The following is a 23,412-nucleotide window of genomic DNA, read 5'->3' as shown; positions in this document are numbered from 1 at the left end:
TCTTTGCTACTGTCCAAACTGCTATAATACGTTTAGTGAAAACATCCCTAGTCCTCTCATTCCTATATATGTATACGTTGGCGCTTGCTGCAATCTATTCACTATAAGCTTAAAGCTAGCTTCACGATTACTTTGCTGCTTGCGTTTCTTTTGCATCTGTACATGTGTTAAATAACTTGATATCTTCATCTGTTTCTGTGGCGTAAGTTTCTTCACCAGTCCAAAATGTCACTTGTCCTGACAACATTCTTGATGCCTTATAGAATATCTGTATTCTCTGATCACTGCATCTCTTTTATTTACATCATCTTCAGCTCCATGTAACATATACTGGCAATGGTTAGTGACACTACCATTCATCCATGCTACTTATTGGCTCTGCTTCTTCAGGGATTTCATTCAAATGGCCATCATATTTCTTTGTATACAGATTTGGTTTTCTCAATGGGCACCTTGGCCCCCAGATTCTCTTAGGTACTGGCCCTTTCACTGGTACTGGACTGAAACCATACTCTGCTCTTTGTCGATTCAAATGTTCTGTATATGTCACATACTCTGTTTTCCAGCATTCAGGTAAAAGGGGCGGGTCGGTTGAGGTGAGGCTACTTGGCTACTCCTCTACATTCCCCCCTATGTGCGATTCATCGACCACTCCTACATCATCCTTCACATCCAGACAGTTTGGCCTGAAGAAAAGTTTCTTTGGGACCCATATCTTTATGACTCCCTTCAGGCACCCTGCTGTTTTCACATGCACATCTTTGTTCCATGTCATAAGACTACATTGTCCACTTGGACTACAGTAGAATCATAATCCCACATACTTCTTGTGATTCTTTGGATACAGGAACTTCGTCCCTTCAGGTGCATGGATACAAGCCTTCACAAAGTCTCTGATTTCTTCATCTGTCAGGTCTTTGGGCTTCCATCCTGAATCAACATTGATCATTATCTTCATCCCTATGGCTTTCTTTGCAGTCTTCTTGCATTGTGAGATTATTATCTTGATCACACAAACTCCAAGCAATATCATTACTATCAGGGCTCCAAGGAACTTGAACATGTCTGCCATCCATTGTGGAACCCAAGAGAAGAGTGATCCAAACCAACTGTCATCAGCAATGTCTTCCACTTCATCTATCATCTGGCCATGGAGTTCCATCCACATGTCTATGGCCTCTGTCAAGGTTCCATTCTCGTCATCATGAGAAGGTATAAATGTGCAACATGATTCTCTGATTTTTGCACAAACACCTCCTTCCATTGCTGTAATCATATCCAAGAAGTATCAGTTTTGAAGAGTCATCAGTCTTATAGCTCTCATCTCTTCTCTGATAGCATTGAATCCCTGTATTGTAGTGTTAATTGTCTGCAGCAATTCCCATCTGGTAATCTGGAACCACTTGGTGTTTGCTCCAACCTGGATACTTGGCATGAAGATCAACGTGAACACAGATGAGGTCTGGCTGAACAGCCTATGCTCATAGGGTATGGCATCAAAAGTATCTATTGACTTAGCTGAGAAATAGTTCTCTCTCTTCATCCTCTCTATCAACTCCACAGATCTCCTCTTCCTTAGGTGAGCATCTGCTTTTGGAAAGTTGTCAAGGTGCAAATCACTTTTTGGAATCACCAATGCTGGAACATGGACATTCACCAAGGAGCATATTCCTACCCAGTCCTTGGGAAACTTCATGTATGCGTTGGATCTACAAGCCCAATAATGATCCATGATCACTGCTGTACCATGTACCATTCCTAGAACATCAAAGATTCGGCCACAATTCTTATTCTCTCCAACTCTTCTTGTGCCATTGTTCCTGAAGCACAGCTTTGAACTTTCCAGAGGTACTATCTGCAAGGGTCCTCCTCTATTTTCGACCCGAGTCAGTATCTTAGCAAGTCTTGGCCATAATTGCTTGCAGCAATTCTGCACAATGTCAACAACGGGTTTATAACATCCAATGATCACCCAGGCTCTACAGATGACCACTCCTTCTCCCCATCTGATGATAACACAGATCACCAGATCTGCATTTGTCCTCTGTTCTTCCATCTTCGAATGTCCTCTGCAGATTTTCCCGCAACTTCCAGTTTCTTGTTCACCTCCCATCTGATTCCAGCTCATTTTAGTCCAGGCTTCTCGTATCTGATCACTTGATTCTTAGTATGGGCTCAGTTTCTTGTCTTGTTATCCTGCATAGTCATCTTCATCTGGAACCGTCCATTCAGTTGTCCATTTGAGGTAGGCATCTCATCCCATGAACTGGCCTATGGTTTTGCAAAGTGCTACATGTGAAAGACAATGAGCTGTCCGGACATCTATTTCGATAGCTATGAAGATTTTAGACTTCCCCATACTGTATGGCAGGAGTGCACACACAAAGCATTCCTCATTTGATGTCCTTCTTTCCACTTCTTTCATTTGTTGATACCAAATGTTATTTCCTAGATGAGCTGTACTGTCCAGATAATCATTCAGTTCAAAATCATCTTCTTGAGCGTTCCTTTTAGTTCTCATTCTCCTCATGTGACCTTCCATAATCATGTCATGAAGTGAACCAGCATAACTTCTTCTTTCTGGATAAATCATCGGCACATCTATCAGTGGACAGGGGTACACCTACATGTGCTTTCTGAGTAGGAGAACGTTCAGAACGTTTTATCTGCTCAGCAGACCACTTAGGCATGAAAATGTCTCACAAAATATCTGTGTTTCTTTCTTTTAGGGATTACCATTGGATTATTTATCATAGAGCCAACTGTGTTCATATGCATTACCTGTATAGGCTCATCATCTAACAATCTCTTGTCTTGCCTCTCTTGCCAAGCCTGCTTTTTGTGTCCAAACAAAATTTCTACAACATTTCTTGCATGTGAATGATTGCTAATGACACTTATCTCAGGCTCAGGTAATTGGTAATCTTTCTTTGGAACAGGAATAACTACATAGGGCCTCGGGTGTCTAATAGTTCCCACAATTGTTCCTTCCTTCTGCTCAAGAAGATTCACTAAAGTCTTAGCTCCATGTACATCAATGTAGTATGACGTTCGAACCGTGAGTGAAAGCAACACTATGAAACAAAATGCAAGCATAAATGATGCAAAGATATGTTAATTTGCAGCATCCACTTTGTGGACAACGTGGATTTCTCTCTGCAAGGGGCATTATAAAATTGCTGTTGGTGCTGCCCATCTTGTACTGCATAAGGAAGGAAAATGTAATCTTTAATTCATCTGCATTATGCACTACTACTGGAAGCTGCTGTCTTGACCTTGGCAATTTTGTCCTCGATCCGCTGTCTGCTTACTGGATGACAAGAACAACCTCTCGATCTCTTTCTGGAACCAGTTTTAAACCACATGAAATGTAGACGTCTTTACAGCAGAAGAAAAAAACGCTCTCAGTATGGCTGGGAGATAGTGTATGTCATTGAATTCATCTAGTCAATTCCTCAAATTTGCTTTAGCCCAGATGACATAATGAACTTCTTTCAGCATGAACCAAGAGTCTGTCTTTCATCAGCAACCTCTTGATCTGTCCCTCGAAGGAAAGTTTCACACCATCGTCCTGTTTGTTCACTCAGAGTATAGGCTCACTTGGATTATAATACCTTCCAAGATCATATTCAAATTTACAGTGTTTCTAGGATCCCTTAGAAATGTGAGCACATCCATATGTCTGCCAACAAGTGCTCTTCAATTTAGACGAAAGAAAACCGTGCTGACAAGTCTGTGTGCAGCATCAGTTGGTAGGGGCATTTGTGCTATCCCCACTAAACTCAGGTAACTGCAAAACTTGCTTGATGATTGCTGTGAGTAGTCTCCTTACAATAGGACCATTCTTAGGATTTGGCAAGAAAACACGAATATTAGAAGTTCTCCCCAGAATAGCCGGATAAGAGCGCAGAACAAAGAAAAGAACTTCAAATACGATCCTTGAGACGTTGTCATTGGATAACACCATGGGGAAATCCAAACAAAAATTCAGTGTGAAAAGAGTGGGGATACTGCACACTCTTCCAATTGTCGAAACAACAATCAGAATCTGGCATATTCCTCTTCTTATCAAGGCTTAAACATGCCCCAGTCCAAAGTTTTTAACAAGCTCTTGTGGCTTTAAGAACAAACAATTTTTCTTTCACCCTGAAATGACAGCACAGAGTGTTCGCATCAGCTTCCCTTAACCATTCAGATATGGCTAAAAGTGTGTCTCGAACCAAGCCACATTCCAATTAACTCTTTGTCTTTCTACTTGTCAGCTTCTGTGTCCTTCTTCCTTGTCATAGATCTCGTCTGCGCGTGCTGTGGTTCTTCCCCGATGCTTGTACTTGATTCTAGTAGGGGTGCGGGCAGAGGGGTTTTCCCAGCAAAGACCTTTACATCTCCTAGGAACATCCAGGCATGCCTGCCCTGCACTTTGACAGCAGACGGCGTGACGTCTTCCACAATGAACTGACCGTTGGAACGGGGTTCGTCCTACTTTTTCCTCGTGTGGTTGCGTATTAGGACCTCATCTCCGGGGAATAGTTGGGGAAGACAAATTCTTGAGATTCATTTGTTGACGCATCTCCTTCTGTGTTCTGTACTGCCCTGCACCCTTGTTGCTGCAGCTGTCCCGAAATGACAGAAATACTGGAAGTCATACAGTTCAAATAGTCACGCATTTCCATTCCTAGCAAATCTGCAGTTGGCTAAGCATCACTTCTAACTCTAGATGGAGGCATTAAGGGTGTTCTCATTCGCCTCCCAGTCACTATTTAGTGGGGTGTGAGATGGTGTTCAGAACCTGGTTGGTTCCTTAAAGCATATAATGCCAGTGGTAGGCAATGCAACCACCCTTTCTTCTAGGTAAGTTTCAATTTGGCTATTCTTTCTTTTAGCAGGCCGTTGAGCCTCTCACAGATCACATTTCCTTGTGGATGACAAGCCAAAGAAAACGTGTACTTTATACCAAGCAACAAGCTGATCTGCTCAAATGTTTGATTCACAAAATGTGGGCCATTATCTGACCTCATTACTTCACATACTCCCCATTTGAGAAACACTTCCCGCACTAGAAATGTTGCTGCACAGGTGGAATATGGGTGTGTACAGGGACCTTCTTCAATCCATCTTGAAAAGGGATACACTACAACAATCATGTATCTATATCCATTACATACTTGTATCATATTGACATAGTCGATGTGTAAATGCTGAAAGGGGCTCGTTGGTCTCGGAATAACCCCCCTAATTGTGCACAGTGTATGCCCAGCCGTGAATTTTTTACAGACTATACAATTTTTCATCAAAAATGCTCTAACAGATTTGGCACAAATCAATCTTCAGCAATTGTTGCTGCAAGGTTCTCCCTATTTGTGTGCGCAGGGTAGTGTAGCTGTTCCAGCGCCACCCTCAATAAGGCTACGGGCATCACCAGTTTACCAGTGCTGTCTTGTCACCATAATGCTTCAGAGGGGTTTAAAGAACACCCCCTTTGTGTCCATAAATCTTGCTCATCTTGAGGTGCTTCCGCCTGAACCTCCATACGCTGCGTTTTTGACGGATTACTATATTTTTCAACCACGTTCATCAACGCAACCATTTTCTCTTTTACATCAGGTGTTTTAAAAGTCATCACGTTTTCTGAACATGCAGTGAGTTTTGCCTCATCTGCTGCTTGGTTTCCACGTGAGATAAAATCTGCCCTTTTAGTGTGAGCTGCGCATTTAACGATTGCGATGGCCACTGGGAGTTGCAGTGCCTCAATAAGCCTGTCCAATAAGACAGCGTGCTGGACTGGTGTGTCATCCGCTCGGAGATAGCCCCTCCTTTTCCAACATGCTAACCCTGCGTGCACGGTTGAAGTCACATAGGCCGGAGTCGCTGTACACTGTTACTTCCTGGTCTGCATGATTCTCGAGCGTGACAATCAGCACCACTAATTCTGCAGCCTGGGCTGAGTAGTGAGACGGGTGTCGTGCACTTACCAATGTCTGAAACTCACCATTGGCTGTGTGCTTTACCACAGCGGCACCCGTATATCTCTGTCCATCATTTTGATAAATTCTTGAAGAACCGTCAATAAAGACAATTTCTCCACCTGGCAAGGCATTTTCTTTTACTCTTGGAATTTCATCATAGAACTCTTCATAATTCGAACAATCGTGCTCATCCTCTGCCAGCGGTTCAGCTACAAACATGGCAGGATTCACTACTATGCATCAAACTATTTTAATCGCTGGATTTGATATGACTACCTCATAGGCAGAAGCCCTTTGAGAAGTCAACGTTCCTTTTGGTTTCTAGAATGGCAAATGCGTGTTCTACAAATAACGTCATGGAGCATCCCATCACTATGCTTGCAGCTTTCTCTGCGGCTGCCAGAGATTGTTTGCATGGGAGGTGACCCCTCATTACTGTCATAATGCCTACTCCCGGGAAGCCAGTTCAGGACCAGCGTCCCCGAAAGCAGACATCATGTTCCCAGGGAGGGACCCAGCAACACCTTATAGGGGCTCTTTGGACATTGTCCTGGCGCCTTCGGCGCCAGGCTCATAGAAGGCATCAGTCCTGGCACCATAGGCGCCAGGCTCATTATGGGAGTGCTTGGATGGACTTACCTGATGCAGACCATGCTGCCGGATCCAGACCTCCTTGAGGTCTGAAAGGGACTATTTTACCTATGGGGCTATTTTACCACTCGGGCGTGGCTGAGGAAGAATACTTACCTGGAACTACTTTGGGGGCTATTAAACCACGCCCAGACAGCAGCTCACGCTTCGCGTTGTTCTGCATCTAGCAGCTGGACGCTCACTGTGTCTGCTCCTGCATCCTGGCTCCAGCCATGCCCGCCTGCAACCTGGAACACCTGAAAAGGAAGGAAAGGAGAGAAAGGTGAATAATTGAACTTTACCTACCTCCATCCGGAGTCCGGAACCATCACTCCGACGATCCTGAGAAAAGACATTATTTTTAGAAGCGCATCGCATCACTCGCTGCAGCGCCGCGTTCCACTCACCTTCACGAGGCGCCCATTGGCACCATCCGTCGCCTTTCAGCGCCTAAGGAGAAAAAGAGACAAAACAAAGGTGAGCGAAGGAACAGAATGAGGAAGGCCTGATTCTTCCACCTTAAGACTTACCTGATTATTGTTGGACAATCTTTCCTCACCTCGGGTTGGCGCCGCTTCTTTGGCATTTCCGTACCCCGGCCCCTAACGGGAAAAAGACACACGCATTAGTGGGTGAAAGCAAGATCACTAAGGGAACCATCCATCAAAAAGACTCACCAGAGTTTACCTTCGGCGAATCCATTCCTCAACGCAGATTTTTCGTCCTGCATCTGAAATAGAGAAAAGGACAACGGACAATTAAGGCTTGAACTTTTGCAACTGAATACTTACGGCCTCATATCGGAAAAGTCAAGCGGAGTTGAACACTCACCAAACCCGAGATCCAGTGAAGTAACTGGAAATCAACGCGCCCCTGCATCGGAAGCAGGATGGAGAGCTCGTCCTTTCAGACTCTAAGGTGAGACTCTACGTGGAATCGCGGAGAGGGTTCGAGGAGTGTGAGAGGGGGAAGGGGGGAATCCGACACAATATCCAGCAGACAGTTAATCCCCTTTTCCATCTACAGAAGGATTCTTCTACGGGCCAGATAGGCGAGGTTTGGGGGTCCGGTCCAGTCCGTCTTCCGAGTCCTGCGCATTACCTTAGAAGAGGTCATAGCAGTCCAGAACAGGTCGGCGCCTCCGTGGGAATCAGGTGAGCGTTACAATTACTGCGTCCGGAATCCCACTGTAAAATGCAAGGGGCTTGTACCCCAACCCCGACGACAGTGAGTTCTGTCATAACAGTGCCATCTCTATGTGAGAATAACAATAATTCCTCAGCATAATTAGGAATCCGTAAAACTGAAGATGTGCAAATTGCCTTTTTGAGCTCTTCAAACCCTTCTTCCATTTCCTTAGTCCACATGTTTTTTTCCTGTGTTGCCTGTGCCTTTTTAAAGCCTGCAATGAAGGCCTTATATATGAGCTGTAGTCAAAGACCATGCTCTGACATAATTATATAATCCCAAAAATCTCTGCATGTGCTTCATCATGTGTGGTTTTGCAGTTTTCAAAATAGCCTCAGCCCTCTCAGGAGTAACCTTCTTTCCTTCATGTTAAATCAATTGGCCAATGTACAACATTTATTGTTGACAATACTGTAACTTCTCATTGTCAACCTTATATCCATTGTCAGCAAGTATAATCATCAGCTGAACAGAATCACGTCTGTACTCTTCCTCTGATGTGCTGCAAACCAAAATGTCGTCCACATATTGCAGGACAGTGCTTTCTAAATCGATATTGCTCAAGTCCATCTGCAGGACTCTATTGAAAATTGATGGAGACTCACAATACCCCTGAGGCAAACGAGTGCTTTTCAGCCGTGTTTGTCTAAACGTAAATGGCATCAGATCCTATGTGTCTTCGTGTAATGGGATTGAGAAATATCGTGCTTCAACAGGTATATTACATAGAATTGTAGATGGTTTAGGAACTAGAGGGAACTCGGCTTCTACAATCTGGTTTATCGGCCTTAAATCTTGAATTAGTCTCCAAGACCCCCCCTTCCCTTTTTTTACAGGATAAATTGACATATTACATGGTGACTCTGATGTCACTAAGATACCCATATGCATCATGGTGAAATTGTCTTAAAAATACCTTCATCTGCCTCTCGAGACATGGGATACTGTCGTGCTTGTGGTAAAATTGCTCCTGGTTTTAATTTAATCTTCACTTCTCCAACCCCCTTCAACAGACCTACATCATAGGGACCTGTAATCCATAGTAAAGTTTGCACTTTTGCCATATCTTCATCGAAATACTCAGGACGTTGTTGTGCTATCATCATTTTCGGAGGCACTTCTCGTTTGATTGCTTTTACCCAATAAGTAATGTCCATGTCAAATATCACTTTGTCATCAGAGGGATGATCGCCAAATAGATCATCATCAGTGATGTCAGTTAATCTGTAACCTTCCCCAATAGCAATCACTACACATCATTGTCTGCCTTTGTCATCATTCCCATCAAGGAAAGCCATTTCACCTCGCACAATGGCTGCTTGCAACGTTAAGGGAACAACTTGTCCTTCCTCTTCTCACATAGGTATTTTTGGCCTAAAAAAAGATTTGTCAGGTATTCTCATTGCTCTGCCCCCTAAGCCTGGCAAATATGTCAATAAATTGCATACTCCATAATGAAAAACGTCTGGTTCTAAAGGTATGGCTCTCATGGCTATTTGTCCTGTAAATGCCTTAATAGTTTTGCACACATTTAAGTAATGCATTCCTGGTGTTGAGCATACTATGCCCACATCGGTAAATGAGATTGTCATATTCAACTTCATCATTAAATCTTGACCCAATATATTGACAGGTGTCTGCCTCGAGTATAGCAAAGGCACCTTCATGTCTCATTCTCCTATAGAGACTGGTAATTCTTCAGTGAAAGGAACTCTACTTGTAGCTCCTGAAAAGCCTTGAGTATTCATGGCAGTGCCAGACATTAAAAACTTTCCCTCTTGTATACATGAGCGCGTTACACCCGTGTCTACTGAAAACGAAAAACTCTTGCCTCCAAATTGATGTCTACCCTTGGTTCCTCGTGAGGGTTAGGCATCACAGATAGTACTGAACACATCAAGTCTCCCAGTGAGCTGTCCTTTTGCGGATACAGCCTCATTCCGTTACTCGTGATAGGATTCCCCCATCAACAGTAGCACCCCCTATTCTAGGAGTTGTTAATTGCCCTGTACTTGTGTTCTGTTGGATCTGCATGGGAGCATGCTGTGACTGTCCTTGTGGCGGAGCCACTGCTACCTGCTGTGTCTGCAAGCCTTGCTGCATTCTTGGCGCTTGCAGCTGCGGCATCGTTTGATTCTGAGCAAACCCATCACTGTGCTGCTGCGAATATGCAGGCGGGTTTGTAGTTCCCCCTCTTAAAAACGGATCGTTTTGCACGAACCCTTGACTCCTACACATACGAGCAAAATGCCCTGTCATCCTACATGTCCAACATATAGGTTGCCTCCTAATCTGCCCATTCTGCATGTTTTGACCATCATTCTGCATATTTTGAAACCCACCTTGATTGTTCTGGAAGCTTCTCTGATTATTCTGCCAATTTCCTTGATTATTCTGAAAACCTCTTCCTCGGAATCTACCCGTTTCACACAGAGTAAACCCATTATTACTCTGATCGAACTGCCTTTGGGTATTCACCTGTGGCATATTTGCAATCTGCTGTGAATTCGACCCATCTACACTGGTCAACATTGCCCCTTCAATGGCATCCTTAGACAGTAGACAGTTTTTGCTGCACTCATTTTGCCTCCTCGCTCTTTCAGGCATCTTTTTTGCGATTCTTTTCCTGTAAGAGTCTGCAATAATGCGCAATGGTCAGCTGAATCTCCGACCACGGTTTTGCCTCTACACCTAACTTCTTGAGCTGCTTCTGTACAGGATCTGGTAGCCCTTGGCACAACATATGATAAAACACAGGTATAGATTTTCCCCAAGGCTCTCGTGTCTCCAGGCTCCATGCCTGTTGAAAATTCTGAATGTAAACAAGCGGATCATCTCTGTCCTGCATCTTTTTCGTCATTATAGCTCCCATATCGGATGTGTCCGGATAAAGTACTCTAAGCGCTTTTCAGACTGCCGCCCTACAGTTATTGAATGGTGCTCCATCATAAGCAGTGTTGACTGTAGTCACACCAGCATATCCTGCCCTTGTCCATACGTCATCAGCTCTCTCACCAAGTATGGCGGTTAAGAGACCCTTAATGCCCCCGATAGCCAACGTGTTTCCTCCCGTCATTTTTTCAAACTCATGTATCCACTTCCCAGCGCCAGAAGTTAAACTCGGCAGTTTACACCTTGTCCATCTGGGGCCATGGTATATACTGTGGTCTGACCCCTCCTTTCTCTAACAAGGGAAACTGTGATGCCCCAAACTCATTCTCATCTCTCATCATTCGTCTGTCTACAGCATGGACAATATTACCACATCTCCTTCTTCCTGGTAACGATCTTAATCTGCTAACATAAAGTGGCGACTCCCCCCTCTCACCATGGAGTTGCCTTTTAGGTTGGTCTGACTGTGTCAATGGTTCTGATGCCCTAGTTACAGGTGCGTTAAATCTGACTTCTTTCTCCATTGAAAAACATCTCTCAGGACCGCATACATTCCCTCTTTCCTCCCCATGGAAGGTGTCTGTCTTCGCCCGACATTTCTTGTGCCCAACTCGTGCAACTTCTCTCCTCGTCATCTCTATCTAGTGTCAATCTATCTAGAGAAAGCTCTTTTTGCCACCTACTACACAAGGCTCCCTCTATGTCATAAAACTGAGTGTTTTCGAGTCGATCATTTTTTTCCTTCCCTTTTAATTTTTTCCAAGCTTTCATATCATGATATACCTTGACGATCGCTTCCCCAATGCTCCTAGAGTCAAACTCGTCCTCTAGATTTACTCTAGACGGGCATGGTAATGACTCATATTCGGGGAAGAATTCCTCTATGTCCTCCCATGCTAATTCTGGCTAAGGATTTCTTATCTCTTTTAACAGGCGATCGAGATTGCGTGCTCTCCGCCTTCTTTTACGTTCCATATGATCGTCAAATTCTCTTTGTTTCCTTGCTTCCTCTCTAACTCTGTCTTCTTTTTTCTTCATATCCCTTCTCTCATTTGCCCTGCGTATTTCCTTATCATTTCGTCTCTATATTCTCTTATCCCTTAACTTCTGTTCCTCTGCATCTATTCTTTTTCATTCTAATCTCGCCTGCTCATCGATCACTCTCTGTCTGTTATCATGTTTTCTTTGTTCTTCTGCTCTCGTTTTCTTGACTGCTCTTCTTATTATAACTGCTCTTGTCTTTGCCTATCCTTCCTTTTTGCTCCTTCATCTTTCAATCGTTCTTCTCTTTCCTTATCTTTTTTATCTTGCTCGTCTTGATATTCCTGCTGTCTTATATCCTCAATGCCTTTACCATCGAGTTGAAGTAAAATCTGACCTCCCATCCAATTGTTCTGTAAAAGCGCTCTCTCATCAGCTTTATCTCTTTCTCCTTTCCATCTTTCTATTTCTCTTCCTATATCTAGAGATGTGCTTGCTCTATCACTTCTCTCTTTATCGTTTCTCTCTTTGTCCCTCTGGGCCTTCGAGATTACATCTCTCTCAGTATTTTTCTCCATGCCCTAGTCACTGCTTTGCACAGGTGACTCATATGCTGGGTTGTTATACCCTGTTGCTGCCTTAAGCTCCCTCAATGGGTATAGCCCATCGTTTTTCTTGTTCTTGCCTCCTATTTCAGTTGGGGCGGGGGGCAGAGGGCTCCTCACCACCCTCTGCGCATCCTTTAAATATCCAATCTATAGGAGGCGGTTTATCTCACTCCGCTTGGTACCTCTTCCAAAGCTGTAGACTAGCTAATAGCTTGTCCAGCTTCTCTCCCGTGTATGCCGCATGCAGATATGTCATCATATGCTGCAGGACTGCCTTCGACAGTGACCCTCCTTGAGGCCATGGCATGAACATTTTATCTGTGGTTCCTTTAACCTGCACTATACCGTCTAAGCTTGGGTGCATGTTTCGGCAACTGCTTGCAGAGATGCACAAGTGGAGTAATATCCTCCATTCTCAACTCATCTGTCCTTAATCTGTTTGACATTCGTTTATTTTTAATCACAGATTTAAAAAGTAAATTTCATGAAGAATACAATATAAGCAAGCACCAATCGTCGCAAGCTCCAATCCCGCTAACCACAATTTTTTCTTTAATCTTGCTAAAAAGCAACCATCAGGTTCAATTTGAACCAAGCAAAACAGAAAGGTGATGGCTGGAAGGTTTTGAATTAATCATAACCACGGGCAATGCTCTGGGCAACCCTCCAGACCATCGTTTTTCAGCCTGCCAAGCCATTACAGAAGGGGAAAAATCATATGCAAATCAGGCTTGTTCCTACCCCAAAAGGGGCAGTCCAGCCCGAACTGCTAGGTCACATCCCTTCTGCACGAGACCACAAGCATCCCCAGACATGTTTCAGCCTTTTTGGGCGTCATCAGTGAGGAGTAGCTTTGGTCTCTAGACCCGGCAGACTCGGGACCCACGTCTGGGCATACCCGTCCCACTCGGGGTGACTTTAGCAAAACAGAAAGGTGATGGCTGGAAGGTTTCGAATTAATCATAACCACGGGCAATGCTCTGGGCAACCTTCCAGACCATCGTTTTTCAGCCTGCCAAGCCATTACAGAAGGGGAAAAACCATATGCAAATCAGGCTTGGTCCTACCCCAAAAGGGGCAGTCCAGCCCGAACTGCTAGGTCACATCCCTTCTGCACGAGACCACAAGCATCCCCAGACATGTTTCAGCCTTTTTGGGCGTCATCAGTGAGGAGTAGCTTTGGTCTCTAGGCCCAGCAGACTCGGGACCCACGTCTGGGCATACCCGTCCCACTCGGGGTGACTTTAGCAAAACAGAAAGGTGATGGCTGGAAGGTTTCGAATTAATCATAACCACGGGCAATGCTCTGGGCAACCCTCCAGACCATCGTTTTTCAGCCTGCCAAGCCATTACAGAAGGGGAAAAACCATATGCAAATCAGGCTTGGTCCTACCCCAAAAGGGGCAGTCCAGCCCGAACTGCTAGGTCACATCCCTTCTGCACGAGACCACAAGCAACCCCAGACATGTTTCAGCCTTTTTGGGCGTCATCAGTGAGGAGTAGCTTTGGTCTCTAGGCCCGGCAGACTCGGGACCCACGTCTGGGCATACCCGTCCCACTCGGGGTGACTTTAGCAAAACAGAAAGGTGATGGCTGGAAGGTGGGGCCAAGCCTGATTTGCATATGGTCTTTCCCCTTCTGTAATGGCTTGGCAGGCAAGGAACGATGGTCTGGAGGGTTGCCCCGAGCAATGCCAGTGGTTAAGATTTAGTCTAAACCTTCCAGCCATCACCTCTTTGTTTTTGCTTTGTCACCCCGTGTGGGACGGGTATGCCCAGACGTGGGTCCCGTGCCTGCTGGGCCTAGAGACCCAAGCTAGTCCTCACTGATGAGCCCCAACAAGGGCGAAACATGTTTGGGGATGCTTGTGGTCTCGTGCAGAAGGGATGTGACCTAGCAGTTCGGGCTGGACTGCCCCTTTTGGGGTGGGGCCAAGCCTGATTTGCATATGGTCTTTCCCCTTCAGTAATGGCTTGGCAGGCAAGGAACGATGGTCTGGAGGGTTGCCCCGAGCAATGCCAGTGGTTAAGATTCAGTCTAAACCTTCCAGCCATCACCTCTTTGTTTTTGCTTTGTCACCCCGAGTGGGACGGGTATGCCCAGACGTGGGTCCCGTGCCTGCTGGGCCTAGAGACCCAAGCTAGTCCTCACTGATGAGCCCCAACAAGGGCGAAACATGTTTGGGGATGCTTGTGGTCTCGTGCAGAAGGGATGTGACCTAGCAGTTCGGGCTGGACTGCCCCTTTTGGGGTGGGGCCAAGCCTGATTTGCATATGGTCTTTCCCCTTCTGTAATGGCTTGGCAGGCAAGGAACGATGGTCTGGAGGGTTGCCCCGAGCAATGCCAGTGGTTAAGATTCAGTCTAAACCTTCCAGCCATCACCTCTTTGTTTTTTCAATTTGAACCAATCAATAAAAAATGTTCCACTTATGATGTCATCGCTTCAAAAACCCACATAAAACAAACTGACAAACTCAACCGGTTACATAAATCTCTTAGCATCTTTTCTGTAAGACTCGTCTTGCCCTCTAAAATACTTTGTACGAAGTGTAAATTACCCCCTTAGATCCACCTTTAATCAGATCCGTCTTCTACGTGTTCCACTATGGGACTCTGGGTTCAAATTTCTTCTGTTACATTTGCGAAAAACACAGGCCAAGGTGTATTCTCTTATTGTGGCCTCTCTCACGATTATATATTGCTCGTAACGCTCACCTGATTCTCGCAGAGGCGCCGGTCTTGACTGGGCGACTACCGTATCTTCAAAGGTGATGTGTAGCACCCGGTTGGCTCTTTGGGCTGGACCTCTGTGCACTGTATGCCTGACGTGTAGAGTAAGATGTCTGCAGATAGAAAATATGGGGTTAATGAACTGGGGTTATTGGGGTGTCCCTATCTCTTTCCTCTTCTCCTCTCCTGTAGACCCCCAAAGGTTAACGCTCTCACCTTAGGTAAGTGAATGCCGAGCTCTCCATCTGCCTCGGGGCAGGGTGCTGTAACCAGTTTCTTCACTGGATAGGTAGCGCAGGCCTCTTGACTTCAGAGGACTGCTGTCCGTCGTTTACTGCACGAACGGTAAGTTTTGAGTCATTCAAATGTCTTTAAAGTCTTTAGTAATGATGTCTCTTGTTTTGCAGGGTTCCGGCGATGGCGGATGACGGGTTGAAGTGAGTTGAAGATGGAGCCCGTGTGATGAATAGAAGCGCCTGGAAGCACGTAAGTAAGCGCTTGTTGCCTGCTTCACTATGCGCTCTAACTGTCTTTTTATTTTGCAGGTACGAGTTCGGAGCGGCTGCAGGGTGCCGGAATACCCACTGGATTAGATGTGGAAAGGAGTAATGGCACGTGAGTATTAAAGTTCCCCAATGTCTTTAGACGCACCTTGTTTTGTCTTTCAGATGCGGGATGCAGCGCCGAAGGCCTCCGGAGCGTGCAAAGAGTTGGTAAACTTTTGTCTTTCAGATGCCGGAATGCAGTGTGAAGACCTCCGGAGCGCATGAAGAGTAGGTAAGCCTTTGCCTTTCAGATGCCGGAATGCTAACCTGTTCTTTCTTGTCTTTATAGGTGTTGCTGAAGACTGGATTCAGGATGGTAAGCCTTTGCCTTTCAGATGCCGGAATGCTAACCTGTTCTTTCTTGTCTTTATAGGTGTTGCTGAAGACTGGATTCAGGATGGTAAGCCTTTTTCCTTAGGCCCAGGACCGGATGCAGAAGACACGATGAGCGTTCTGCTGCAGAGGTTGCAGAATAACGCAAAGCAAGATTCATCCACCGGGTGTGGTTTAAATAGCCTCCTGTAGTGCTTAGGTGTCTCCTTCCACAGCCACGCCTAAGTAAGAAAAGAGTTCCTGGTAAGAAAAGAGTTCCTGCCTTCCAGAAGAGTTCCAGTGTTCTGAATCTAGGGAGTGGCTCCAGCCCCACCCAACAGGAAAAGTAGTTCCAAACAGAAGAGGATCAGAGGCTCAACTGGCAGGCAAGTAAGCAGCATGGTCTGCTGAAGGTAAGTCCACCCAAGCATTATGAGCCCGGCGCTTCCAGCGCTGGGACTGGGCATATTTATGAGCCTGGTGCCACTGGCGCCAGGACTGGGTCCAAAAGGTCCCAATTGGGACTGGTTGGCACTCGGAACCTGGGTTATGGATCTGCTTCCAAGGGAGTTGGGAAAACCCTGACCTTTTGGAAGCAGAGATCATGACATCGACCACACTCAAGTCAATATCTCATTCTATATATATATATATATATATATATTACACTCTTATTCTCACATTATATTGTATCTCGCCACCCTCCGTTCGTCCGCCTTTTTTATCTGCGTCTTCAACCTTCCGATCGATCTGCTTCACGTAGAAGTGGGAGGGGATTCTATGAAAACTAGGGTACCCATCACACCCGGTCTTGCAAGATTTTTAAATTACACTAACCACTATCTACGGGGAGCTTCACGTCCTTTCAGCCGAATGGCAAAGGTCATCTGATATTGCCGAAACTCTAAAGTTTACTCAGGTCGATGGCTCTAAACCATCCTCTCTCTGCTACCAAGTGAACTGCGTAGTCCAGCCCCTTTGATGAGTGGCAATTACCCTGGAGATGGATGGTGATGCAGACTTTACTCATACATCAATAATAGAGCCGACTCAGTAAGTTGACAAAGGAAGTCTGTTTTAATATCAACTTTCTAAAACAGGGAACATAACGAACATCAACGCAATCGCTCGATCCTTTTACTGCATTTAAGAAAAAACAGAACATTTATAAGCAATATTCATCATCAATGACGTTAACCTACGTGTGGGCTAACGTCGTCCGACGTGGTCAATGACAAAAACTTATAAGCATGAGTGATTGGCTCTGAGTGAACATCTAAGTATATGATCCATACTAGTCTAAAAAAAGTGCAACTATGTGATTGGTTACTTAACATCAGGTGGGGCAACTAAGCCCTCCTCTAAAAATGACCACTATGAACGTCACTAAATACACAACATCCCATTGCTTTACACACTATAGGACCTCTATATACCAGGTCCTCTACAATTGGTTGGCACTCTATCCTCCTTCAATACTTTTCCACCTACGTTAGCAGCGTGCAGGCTGGCCATCCAGGTGCTGGTGAGGTCGCCTTAACTTTAGCTTCCCATCAATTAGCATATCAATCTATCACCACCTTAGTGGTCTACCCTCAATTAGGCTTTGGAAGCTCGTCCTTGATAGTGTTCTTAGCTCTGAGAAAATTAGGGAGTGAGAAGCAAAGTCTGCCTTCGTGCGTAGGGGTGACCATCTCATTCATCCAACTTCATGACTCCATGTGACTGGAGACCATTGAATGGAGCCTTTTCGTGCATTTAATATTATTTATTACTAAACCTCTGTTGTCTTCCTTGTTATATTCATGCCTTCTGAACAGGAGTCTTGTTCTTTCACACGACTTTGTAGCCAATGTCAGTTCACTCCAGTTTGATAAGACCTTGGCTTCTTGGCTCGTCCAGCCTTGACTTCTGAAATACACTTGTAATTCATTCATGCTTTTTAACTGTGACACACTGAAATGAGGCCTTCTTTGCTAATGGCCAAACTGCTATAATACGTTTAGTGGAAACATCCATAGTCCTCTCATTCCTATATATGTATACGTTGTAATCTATCTAATCTAGTCACTATAAGCTTAAAGCTAGCTTCACGATTACTTTGCTGCTTGCGTTTCTTTTGCATCTGTACACGTGTTAAATAACTTGATATCTTCATCTGTTTCTGTGGCGTAAGTTTCTTCACCTTCAGTCCAAGATGTCACTAATCCTGAAAACATTCTTGATGCCTCATAGAATATCTGCATTCTCTGGTCACTCCATCTCTTATGTACGTCATCCGCAGCTCCATGTAAAATATACTGGCAATGGTTAGTGACAGTACCATTCATCCTTGCCACTTACTGGCTTTGCTTCTTTAGGGATTTCATTCAAATGACCATCATATTTCTTTGTATACAGATATGGTTTTTTCAATGGGTACCTTGGCTCCCAGATGCTCTTAGGTACTGGCCCTTTCACTGGTACTGGACTGAGTCCATACTCTGCTCTTAGTCGATTCAACTGTTCTCTATATGTCACATACTCTGGTTTCCAGCATACAGGTAAAAGGGGCGGGTCGGATGAGGTGGGGGTGGGGGGGTACTTGGCTCCTCCTCTACAACAGCTTTGACTTTTGCTGTTTACACACATCGGACGGTGTACACCATGGGCTCATGCAACTAGGATACTGCGTTGCCTGTGCATCCGAGATGTTGTCCCACTGTATTATTGTGTTGATTTGCGTCCCAGAAAGAAGGTAGGGACTGTGCTGTGGTTTCATGTGAGACGCTTGCTATGTATGACACCCCACAGCTGCACGTGGTGCTTTTTACAAATATAAGATGTTGTGCATTATGGGCTTATGCATCTAAGATGCTGTGCTGCTGCAGTGCCACTGGATGATTGCGTTGCTTTGTGCACCAGTGAGAAGATAGTATGCACTGTGCTGTCGGTGCATACACGATGCAAACTATGTGTGCCACCTGACCGCTGTACATGCTGCTGTTTAGACATATGAGATTGGTATGTCATGCATTGTGGGCTCAAGAAACAATGCAACTGCTCTGCGTGTGCATTTGAGTTTCTGTGCCACGGGGTACACCAGAGGGAGGCTGTGCACTGTGCTTTTGTTGCATATAAGATGTAAACTAGGTGCCACCTCACAGCTGTGCGTGGTGCTGATTACACACATGGGATGCTGTGCAGGACTGCGGGCTTGTGCATCTGGGATATGGCGCTGCTGCGTACCCAAGATGCTGTGCCACTGTATTGCTCTGTGTGCAAGCCAGGAGCTATGCACTGTGCTGTTGGTGCATTTCGGATGCTTTCTGTCTGTGCCACTTGACAGCTGTGCATTTTGCCGTTTACACATAGTACAGGAGGTGTTGTGCATTGTGGGCTCTCCCATCTGGGCTAATGCTTCGCTTCAGCATCTGAGATGCTGTGCCATTGGGTTTCTGTGTTGCTTTTTGTATCAGCGGTGCCATGGTGGCACCCTGAGTGGTGGGCATCCAGAAGGTAATGTATTTTGCATACAGATTCAATCGCAGACCATTGCCTGCCTAGGCATCGCCCGCGCACACAGTGCCCCCTAAGCACACCGGGCAAAGGCTGTGTCCACTCTCCCACGCCGTACTTCTCCTGATCGCTGGGCACCCACATGACTGTTGGCGACGGGCAGCGGTCCTACTGCCTGCACCCGAGCTTACGTCCGCCTGTCCTCCTCCAGGTCTGTCCCCCTGCCCGGGCTGCGGTGCATGCCCTGCCCAGGCTCTGTGTGTGCCAGTGCCCGTCCTCCCCGCGAACGGGGCTCACTCGCCAGGAATAGAAGAGGGGTCCTCTTCCTGCTGACGTGGAGGAACCGTGGCTTGGGACCACTTGTCTCAAATGCTAGACCACAGCCGCAGGGCAAGCTAAATGTCTGTGTTACTCGGGAAAGAAATAATGCACCCCTGCAGGGGCACTGGAACTAGGGCAACTAAATGACAATGGGGTGGCTGGGTAGTGGGTACGTTTACTAACAGGTCAGGTAAAAACTGCTGCAAGTATGGCGACACTATTAAGATTCGTGTGTCACACGCTGGGTGGATGCGGTGACGAGTAGCGATAGATGGAATGACGTGGATGGATGGGTGGGTTTATGGAACGCAGAGGGAGGTTGGAAGGATGTTCAAATGAAATGGATGGAACGAAGATGATGGCTGAAACAACTGATGAGGATGCATGCATGAATAATCGGATGGATTGATGTAAAGGAGAGAATGGCTGGATAAGAAGGATGGGTGAATGGATTGGAGAGGGTAGGCGGGTGGATACGATTGATAGGTGGGTGGAATGATTGGAGGGGATGGATGGACTGGCGAGGATTATGCATTGATTCAATGCATCTATGCACACCATGAAATGGAGAGGATGGGTGGATAGATGGATGGACTGGGGAGGGCGATGCATGATTAGATGGATCTATGTATGTAATGGAGAGGGTGGATGGATTGGAGAGGATGATGCATGGAGTAGATGGATCTATGCACGCCATGCAATGGAGATGATGTATTGACTGGAGAGGATGGGTGCATAGCTGGATGGACTGGCGAGGACGATGCATAGAGTAGATGGATATATGCACGTAATAGAGCCGGCGGGTGGACTGGAGGATGATGCTTGGAGTAGATGTATCTATGCATGCCATGCAATGGAGATGATGGATGGACTGGAGGGAAGGGGTGGAATGATGGATGGATGGACTGGAGAGGATGATGCATGGATTAGATGGAGAAAAAAAATAGATGGATGTATGCATGCAATAGAGAAGGTGGATGGACTGGAGAGGACATGCATGGAGTAGATGATCTACGCATGTGTGATGAAACATAGGGTCTGACTGGAGGCAGCGTTTTGTCTAATATGAAAATGGAACTTTCTGCTGCCCCAGACAGAAGCTCTGGTGTTTGTAATAGGGCAGCCATCATTAAAGGGTTCCGACTGGATTGTCATTGACTGTGGCCATAGTAATCTACCATCTTTTTTGAGCCGTTGTAACACAAGGAAAGCTGTCACTTACCACGGTTTTAAGAATTATTATTGACTGGTTTTTGTATTTTTCTCTAATGTCGCTCCGACTACCCTTTATTTAGGTCTGTTATATTTTGTGCTAAATGTACTTTAGCGCTCTGAGGCCTATGAGCGTGTTGGCACTTTATATAACAATGAGAAAAAAAACCAATCTGAAGCCTACAGAATTACAAACTTTGTAAAAAGAAAACCTGAGCTCATAGACATGTTTCCCCACTTGACCCATCTAAGTTATCCTCGGCAAATCACTACATAAATGGGTCTTATTGTCTTTGGGTGCCAAAATTCGGATCACCAAGAAGTGATTCTGTTAAGTGTGCACTACATAAAATGCCTCAATCATGCATGGATTAATAGAGTACACTGTTCGCTCCGTATAGAATAGTAATATTGATCCTTTATAGGGCCCACACCACAGGATGAATTGCTCTTTAGCTTGCTTAGTACTCGTGGCAATGCAGCCATAGTTCTCATCTAACTGAAAATTAAATACATGATGACATGCGATTGAGTTTTTTACTTTTTAGGGCTGGATGGAAAATGCAAGATAGCTTTGCAGTTGTGTTGACGCCAGCAGGTCAGAAATACCAGGGTTCTGTACGCAGGTGGGTTTCTGGGTAGTTTATGTCGAGCGAACGTGGCACATCTTTAGCCAGATGGAGCATGTGTGTCCAGAGTGCAATGGTGCATTGGTTAAAAAGTTGGTGGGAGAGGTGCATTGGTGATATTTCTAGTGTGTGTTGGAAGGGACGTTTGTGTGTGGGTGTCTGTCTGTCTGTATGCATATTATGAGGAGAAAAAAGTAGATTTGTGAGTGTTCTGGTAAGGGATGCAGTTAGTGGAAGCCCCAAAATTGCAAAGGTTGTGTCTGGAGCAGGGTGTTTGTGTGTGCTGGGGGCGGAGGGAGGGGGGAGCACCACCTTAAATATCCAATTTGGGAAAAGCTAAATTTGTAGCACTGTTTTTGCAGGACTAGTCTAGCTTATATATGATCTGCGCTGCTGCGAAAGGCTATGCTTTTGCAGCTTTGGTATGCTCCGCTAGGTTACGTTGTGCTCCTCCATGTCATGTTTAACCTGCTCGGATATGTTATGGGACATGCTGCACAATGTTGGTCTGTTAGGATCTATGTTTTATGTTCCAAAATTACCAGGTTACTCACCACCTTACTCCTAGTCCATAGTCCCCTTTCCTCCATACTTACGTACATCTCTCCGTCCTGTGGGACGGGACCGGAGCACTTTGTAAAAAGCATCCACATTTTTTCAAAAATGTGTCCTTCCTCTCTTTCTTGCGTGGGGCCCGGCACACGGCCATAACCCCGCCCACCTTGACTCCGCCCCACACATCGCCCATCAGTCCTTTTCTATCGCCGGGTCAAAGACCCATTAGCAATAACAGAGGAACCTTATTAGAGGGGACAGCGGGCGGGCGTATGAAGGAAAGGGGACTATGGACTAGGAGTAAGGCGGTCACTACGGTGAGTAACCTGGTAATACTCCTACGTCCCCTTTCCTCCATACTTATGGGAGATTCCCAAGCACTCCTTACAGGAACTATGGGTGGATGGAAATACCCCATACTGAAAAAGGTTCTTCAGTACAGCCTGACCAAAGTGAGCGTCAGCTCTTGAGCTCATGTCGAGACAATAATGCTTACAGAAAGCAGATGGGGAGGCCCAAGTAGCTGCCCTAGCAATGGACTTCTAGGGGACATATTTCTGAAAAGCAACCACGGCTGCGTTACCCCGCACCAGGTGTACATGAATACCCTTAGGAGGTTTCAGCCCTTGGACGGTGAAAGACTCTGTGATGCAGGCAGCGATCCACCTACAAATAGTTGCCTTAGACGCCTGCCTGCCCTGAGGGTTACTGAGGGTCACAAAAAGTTGAGAAGAACTCCTAAGCTCGGAAGTCCTGTCCAGGTAGAACTTAAGAGCTCTTCGGACATAAAGACAGTGTAGAACCCTCTCAGCCTCAGAGGCCGGGTTTGGAAAAAAGACCGGTAGGGAGATCGACTGATTCAGATGGAATCGGGTCACCACCTTCGGTAGAAAGGCCGGGTTTGTCCGAAGGACTACCTTGTCCTTGTGAAAGACCAAGAAAGGATGCTCCACCAACAATGCCTGGAGCTCACTCACTCTCCTTGCTGATTTAACGGCTACCAAAAAGGACACTTTTGTTTGGTAGACAAGTAATTGAGGTCCACCGTAGCCATTGGTTCAAAGGGTTTATGGCACAGCGCCGTCAGGACTACATTTAGGTCCGACGGCGGGTGCGGATTACGAACCGGAGGGTAGAGGTGTGTCAACCCTGCAAAATGCCTCTTAACCACTGGGTTACTCAGAGAATAAGAGCACTGGTCGGAAGAAAGATAAGCGGAAACCGCTGAAAGGTAAGTCCTGCATGACAGAACATGACCCCCTGACTCCGCTAGGGAGGACACGAAGGACAGCACTGTGTCAATCGTGGCCACCCTTGGATCCAACTTCTTCTCCAAACACCAATG

Source organism: Ambystoma mexicanum, chromosome 6q (assembly GCF_040938575.1).
Source record: "Ambystoma mexicanum isolate Mex_15411 chromosome 6q, UKY_AmexF1_1, whole genome shotgun sequence".
NCBI classification, from domain to species: Eukaryota; Metazoa; Chordata; class Amphibia; order Caudata; family Ambystomatidae; genus Ambystoma; species Ambystoma mexicanum.
This window is presented reverse-complemented; position numbering follows the sequence as displayed.